Source organism: Chamaea fasciata, unplaced genomic scaffold, assembly GCF_029207755.1.
Source record: "Chamaea fasciata isolate MVZ Bird 193981 ecotype frontalis unplaced genomic scaffold, bChaFas1.0.hap1 SCAF_8, whole genome shotgun sequence".
Classification (NCBI taxonomy): Eukaryota; Metazoa; Chordata; class Aves; order Passeriformes; family Sylviidae; genus Chamaea; species Chamaea fasciata.
The window spans coordinates 11,349,012-11,355,011 of record NW_027094093.1 but is presented as its reverse complement, the minus strand read 5'-3'; positions in this window follow the sequence as shown (position 1 = coordinate 11,355,011).

The window sequence follows — 6,000 nt, the reverse complement described above, 5'->3', positions numbered from 1 at the left end:
CAGCCCTAAAGCATGGTTGAGCTTATGCTCAAAATGCTGCTTTTTTGGAGAGTTGTGTTGTTTTTTGTTTTGGTTGGTTTGGTTTGGTTTGGTTTTTGGGGGGTTTGTTGTTGTTTTTGTTTGGTTTTGTTTGTTTTGTTGGGTTGTTTTGGTTTTTTTTCCTCCCCCAAACAGTATCTTGGCAAGAAGAAAAAGTGGACAGTGGACATTTATAAGCACCTTTGGCTTCACTCAGGTGACTTCCACTCAAGTCACCACCTTCTTCCTTTGTATGTTTGGTTAATGATGATGTGTTAAAATGGGACATATTCATCTCATTTGCTTTCTGATCTCTCTCTGTAGAAGCAGATGCTGTGCATGCTACTCCAGCCAGGGTAACAGTACCACAGGCCCGTGCTGGGCCCTGTCCATAAGCACCACACAGTGGCAGCAGTGACACCACAGGCATGACAACTTACAAATGCGAGGTCATGATGAGTTTCCCAAAACAAGCCCTCAACAAGCTGGTGCTCAGGCTGCCCCAGAGACTTCCTAATGCTCATGGTGAGCCAGGTGAGCAGGCAGCCCCTCTGGCATGAGAAAGAAGTGAAAAATTCAGTGTCTGCTTCTGACACAGATGCACACAGACAGACTTTTATGTGCTTAGACTAGATTTCCCCTTAGGACTGGGGTGTGCTGGAGCCGCTGGCCACCTGTGTCTCTTGCTGCTGCCCTGCAGTTTTCAGAATACTGTGGGAGAAGAAATGCAGATGTATTTCTGGAAATTACACAGTGATCAGGACATCTGGAACATCTTCCACCCAGCCAGCACAGCTGCTGGCTTCAGCCACCCATTTTATTTCAGCTCCAGCAACGTCGTTCGGCAGTGCTGTAACAGCACTGAACCTGTCACTCCCACCATGGTGCTGCTGCAGCATGTGCTTCTGGGGAATACATATCCACATCTGGCTCATCTCAAAGCTGTTATCTGTTGGATCTATTTTCTCTAGTCAGCAGGGGGAAAAAGTATTGACTTTTTTTTTTTTTTTTTTTTTTTACTATTTCATAGTTAAAATCCTGTGGCTCAGAAGTGCTGCTTGGGACAGCTTTGAGGCCCAAAATACTCATCCATCAGCTGCAGGACAAGTAGCAATCTTCAAAAGCAATAAGAGCCTGAAATCCCGAGGCAGTGACAGTTGTCACATAGCTGAATAGCCTTGACCCACAGTCCAATGTCCTGGAGAGTAACTTGATGACAGAAGCCATTTTTATATGAACTAGTGTTGTACTTTCCACATCCCACATTTCAATTTTTATAAGTATCCTAGAATCAAAGCAAGAATTCTCCAGACAATATCAAGATGCTGTGGTGGCAGGACCTCAAACATACAGTACTGTCACTGCCAGGAAGAACTTGCAACAGCCCAGCCTCACTAGAAAAGTATCATTCAGACCTTTTAAAGAAGTGGACAAGGACTAGGCACTTCCCCAAAACAAGGTGAGCTACCTCAAACTCAGCTTTAGGCTTCAGAGGGCAAGTCAGTGTGTTCTCTGCAGGCAATGCTTCCTCTTTTGAAGGACAGAGTCAGATTTTACAAAGTTGCAGCAGAATTTTCTAGGGTTCTGACTGATTAGTAAAATTGTCCTGCTAGGGGCTGCTCAGCAGGAAAGCAAACATCACAAGTGGGCTGTCTTCCATCCCTTCAGATCTTTTAACATTTCAGTAGTGGTGTCAGTAGGGAACAGGAAATCTCAGAAGTACTGAAAATAAAACCCCTACAACTCCTTTACTGCAATACACAACTCTGAGTCATCAGCAGAGTTTGCCCTCAGCTCAGAGTTTTCCCCTTCAAATAAGCCCATTGAAACCAACTGTGATCAGAAGGTCTTTGTCCTGCATCTAATTCACCCTGTCAAAGTGTCTCTTCCATCTGAGTCTCTGCAGGGAAGACACTCATCTCTCTGTGATTCCACCTCTAGTCAAGTCCCCTGTGCCCTACTGAAGGTGACAAAGAGAATATTTTCTGTAACATCCAACCAGTATCTGGTAGTGGACATTAGGGGTATTGCTGAGTTCATAATCTTCCTCCATTACTCCAATGTAGGTGGAAGCATGACAGGTTTTGTCCTGCAGTGCTTGAGAAACTGTTCAAATACACTCCTTTTTCTGAGCTTTTCAAGGTTCTCTGCTGTTCTGTTCATTTTTGCCATATAAAGACACGTTTCCTCTAAACGTCTGTGAACACAGGAGGAAAATACAGGCTCTTCCATACATCTATCTGCAGCTGATCAAATCTAGACTCAGTTTGGGGTGGCCGTGTTGCTATTTCTACTGCACTTCAAAAGAACAAAGCTTCTCTTCTGTCAGAAAATAATCTCGAGGAAGTGTAAGGCAAAATTAATATCTTGCATACTGCATTCCCAGCAGCCAAGCTTTTAAACAGGAAAAACTCTAAGTTTTCTGTGTAGTTTGACTGCCAATATTACTTCTATTAATAATTTGTCAGAAGGATTTAGGATAAGCTTCTTGAAGGCATATTGATAATTTTGAACCCAGAACAGCATGTACAAAGCTGCCAAGTAAAAGTTATCCTTTCAGATAATGATATTCATGAGGTCAGCAGAGAACCTAACTCTCAGCACTTTGCTTTGTTTCCACATGATCTCTTCTCCCTGGGGTGGGAGATCAGACTGGGAGAAAAAACAGTTACCTCTCTCTTTCAGCCAGTCATCAGCACTGAATCTCTCAGTGCTGCTATGAGTCAGCTACAGACTGCAGCAACCTGAAGCCACAGCTAGGGCCCTACGAGAGGGAAATGAAAGGACTGACCCTGATGAAGTCCCTCATCCCTTCTTTGCCTCTCTCCTGCATACCTCACCCAACAGGGGTTTATGGCACTCCATTGTTCGCAGACACTGGCGCTGTGCTCTGGCCATTGCGCCCAAGGAGATCAGGGGCCCTGGCAGCTCGAAGGCAGAAGGTGGATTGAGGTTTTTTCCCATGGAAAATGGCCACTTCATGCATCCAGTCGCACGTGACTGACAGCGGGGTGCCGCCTCCTAAAATCATGAATGCCACAGGATTTCAACCAGACTAAACAACCAGGACTCTGGCTGCCCTTGGAGCTCCAGATGCCACCTCTGAGCTGACCCAGAAACACTGGGGGAATGAGCTTTTCTCCCCATGGAAAATGGCCACCATTCACGTCCAGTCGCATGTGGCTGACGGTCGTATGAGATTTCAAGGCACAGAGCTGGGAAGAGCCAGCAGGAACTCTGGGTCCAGTCCTGCCATGTCCTTCTTGGAGATTCAGTGTCCTTCACTACGCTGCAGCAAACAGTGCAACTTCCTGGGAGCCCGAAGTACAATACAGTGGCTCAAGCATCCATCCGGGACAGGGGTACTCAGCTCATCATTCTGCAGGACAGCCGGCTCATGTGGCAGGCTGGCACATTCGGGATGATGAAACTGACTCTGCCAGAGGGGCAGAAGAGAAAAGCAGAGGCAGAGATAAGGGTGTTATCTCTATGGCTATTGCCAGAGAGCAGCACCATGCTCACCAGGGGAGAAGGGAGGAAAGGGAGAGGAAACTGCTAAGCAGGGGGAAATGGAGGTGGAAGAGGAGCAGCAAAGCCCACAGTTCTGAAGGGGAAAGCAAAGGGCTTACTGTTTTTGTCCAAGGAGAAGGCTCTTAAGTTCCCAGCACCGGTCAGCCCTGCCAGCCAGGCACGGCTTTCTGGCAGGCCAGCAAAAATTCCCATCATCTACTAGGAGACACCAAAAAATGTGTGAGACTCAGGTAACTGCACAGGTCTTTGAGCCTGAGATTCCAGCACTGCTGGCATCATACATAATGTATGTGCATAATTTAAAGTGTGAAATATTCATTTTACTCCAACCGCAGATGAATATTAAACTCAGATAAAGATGCCAGATGGGTGGTGAATAAATTATATCCCCTTAAATGCATCTGAAACAATGTAAAATAAATATTGAAAAAATTAGCAGGCTGAAGATCATGCCAGCACTGTACAACTTATTTCATGTTTGGATCAGAGTACAATGAAAAGGTAGGTTGGATTCAAACTAATCACATTTGTTCAGCTTTGCCCCATCCAGGAAGGCTTCAACAGTACAATCTGGAAGTCAATGTGAAAAATTCACTCCTTATTTCCCACACAGTCACAGCACAGATTACTCTCCACAGAATGAAAACGTACTGTGTTTGCTCCAGGTCTCCAGAAGACTCTTGTATCTTCTCATCTCTCTCCCCTGTTAGTCTGCAGTCATTCACATCCCCTCATGATTTGAGGAAGCAGAAACCAATTCCTGTGACTTCTCTTGATACAGGCCACAGAAAAGGTTCATTTTACCTGTGTATGTGGTATGGGCTCTGCAGCTTGCTTGAATTTCAGGAGCAGTGACAGAGTGGTTTGCATCACCAAACTCTGATTTGGAAAAAACCAAAAGTACAAAAGCCTTACCACACAGAGATGAACGGCCCCTTCAGAGCTGGGAGGGCATTAAGTTAACACAGGAAATCTCATGAAATACTCATATTCATAACTACTTTAGCTTTAATTATGTTGATCTTAATTAACTTTCAAATCTAGGCTATTTTAGTTGTCCATGTATGTTAAACATCATTCAACCACTGGGAAATGAAATTTAGGTTTCTTCTTGGTGTACAAACCAACAGGCAACCAAGTTACAGCACAGCAGCTGAGTCACAGTCACTGCTTGTACTCACACTGTAACCCTTCACAAAAGTGACTTCCAACACATGAACACAAATACCTCCCCAAGAGGTTTAAATGAAGGCCTTCCCTCGTGGCTGCTGCAGGGTGGGAGCACCCACAGCATTAGCTCAGCTCTTGGAAATAAACAGAATGTGATCAAGCCTGTAGGATGGATAGAGAAATGACCCCAGTAAATGCCAATGGGATGAAATGACATGTGTGCTCTGTGGAAAGGACACTTGTCCCAGTCAAGCAGTCAGATGAAGATCATCAGTTCACCTACAGTTAAAGAAGCCTCTTTTCCATGAAGTGAGGGTACCCGTGGCACCCCCTTCTGGCCCACCTCCTCCACCGGAAAGTGGAACACAATCATGAAGGCCATTTGCATCCTCCCACAGGCTCACACGTGTAGCCCAGCTCACAGCACACCACTGCCAGTGCAGAGTCCTTTGCAGGGATGTCCTACCCATGGGAGGAATGTGCTTCAGTTGCAGGAAACTTTCTGTCTTCTGTGCTCCCCTTCAGCTCAAAACTCCCACCATCAGCGTGATACACAGGCTGTTTCACTGAAGCAAAGTGCAGTCACTGATCCACACAGACTTTGCTGACCTGCAGCCTGTGCTCAGGCTGTGTAGACTGGAGTTTCCATGTAGAACAATCGCTGAGAAAAAAAAAATGTCATCTTGTCCTAAAGGATGACCTCAGATACCATTATATGAAGGGACCAGGAAAATTCTGTAACTGAAGCATTTTTGGGCAACTCTCCATACAAGCATCAGCATAGCACAAGAGGAGATGTCTCTCTGCCTTCCTGTGAGATAATAGTATAGGTTCCCTTAAACGGTAGAAGCAGTTTAGGTGCTGGAAACAAATCTAAATCCCTCTCACATGATAAGTGAAACTCTTGAACTCTCTTGTATAACCTTTATTTTTTTCTTCTTAAAAGAAGATTCACTGACCTGAAAGAAGGATTACTAACTGAAAGACATTAGATTTCAGCTACCAGGCAGAAATCCTTACTAATCTTGGCTAATCTTTTGCCTGCTTAAATTCTGCTTTCAGAAGTTTCTGTCCAATCACTTACAAAACAACCTGTATTTGAAAGACAGACTGATTACCTTTATCTCTCATCATCTCTCTGTCATCTGTCTTAGAGAAAAGCTTAACCTCGCAGTTAAAAGTTTATCTTGGACTTGGTAGTTCACAGAGGACAGGGCTGCATGGGAAAGGTAAAGAGCTGCACTGCATTCCCAGGGAGAAGTTTGGTTCCCTGCTCTGCCA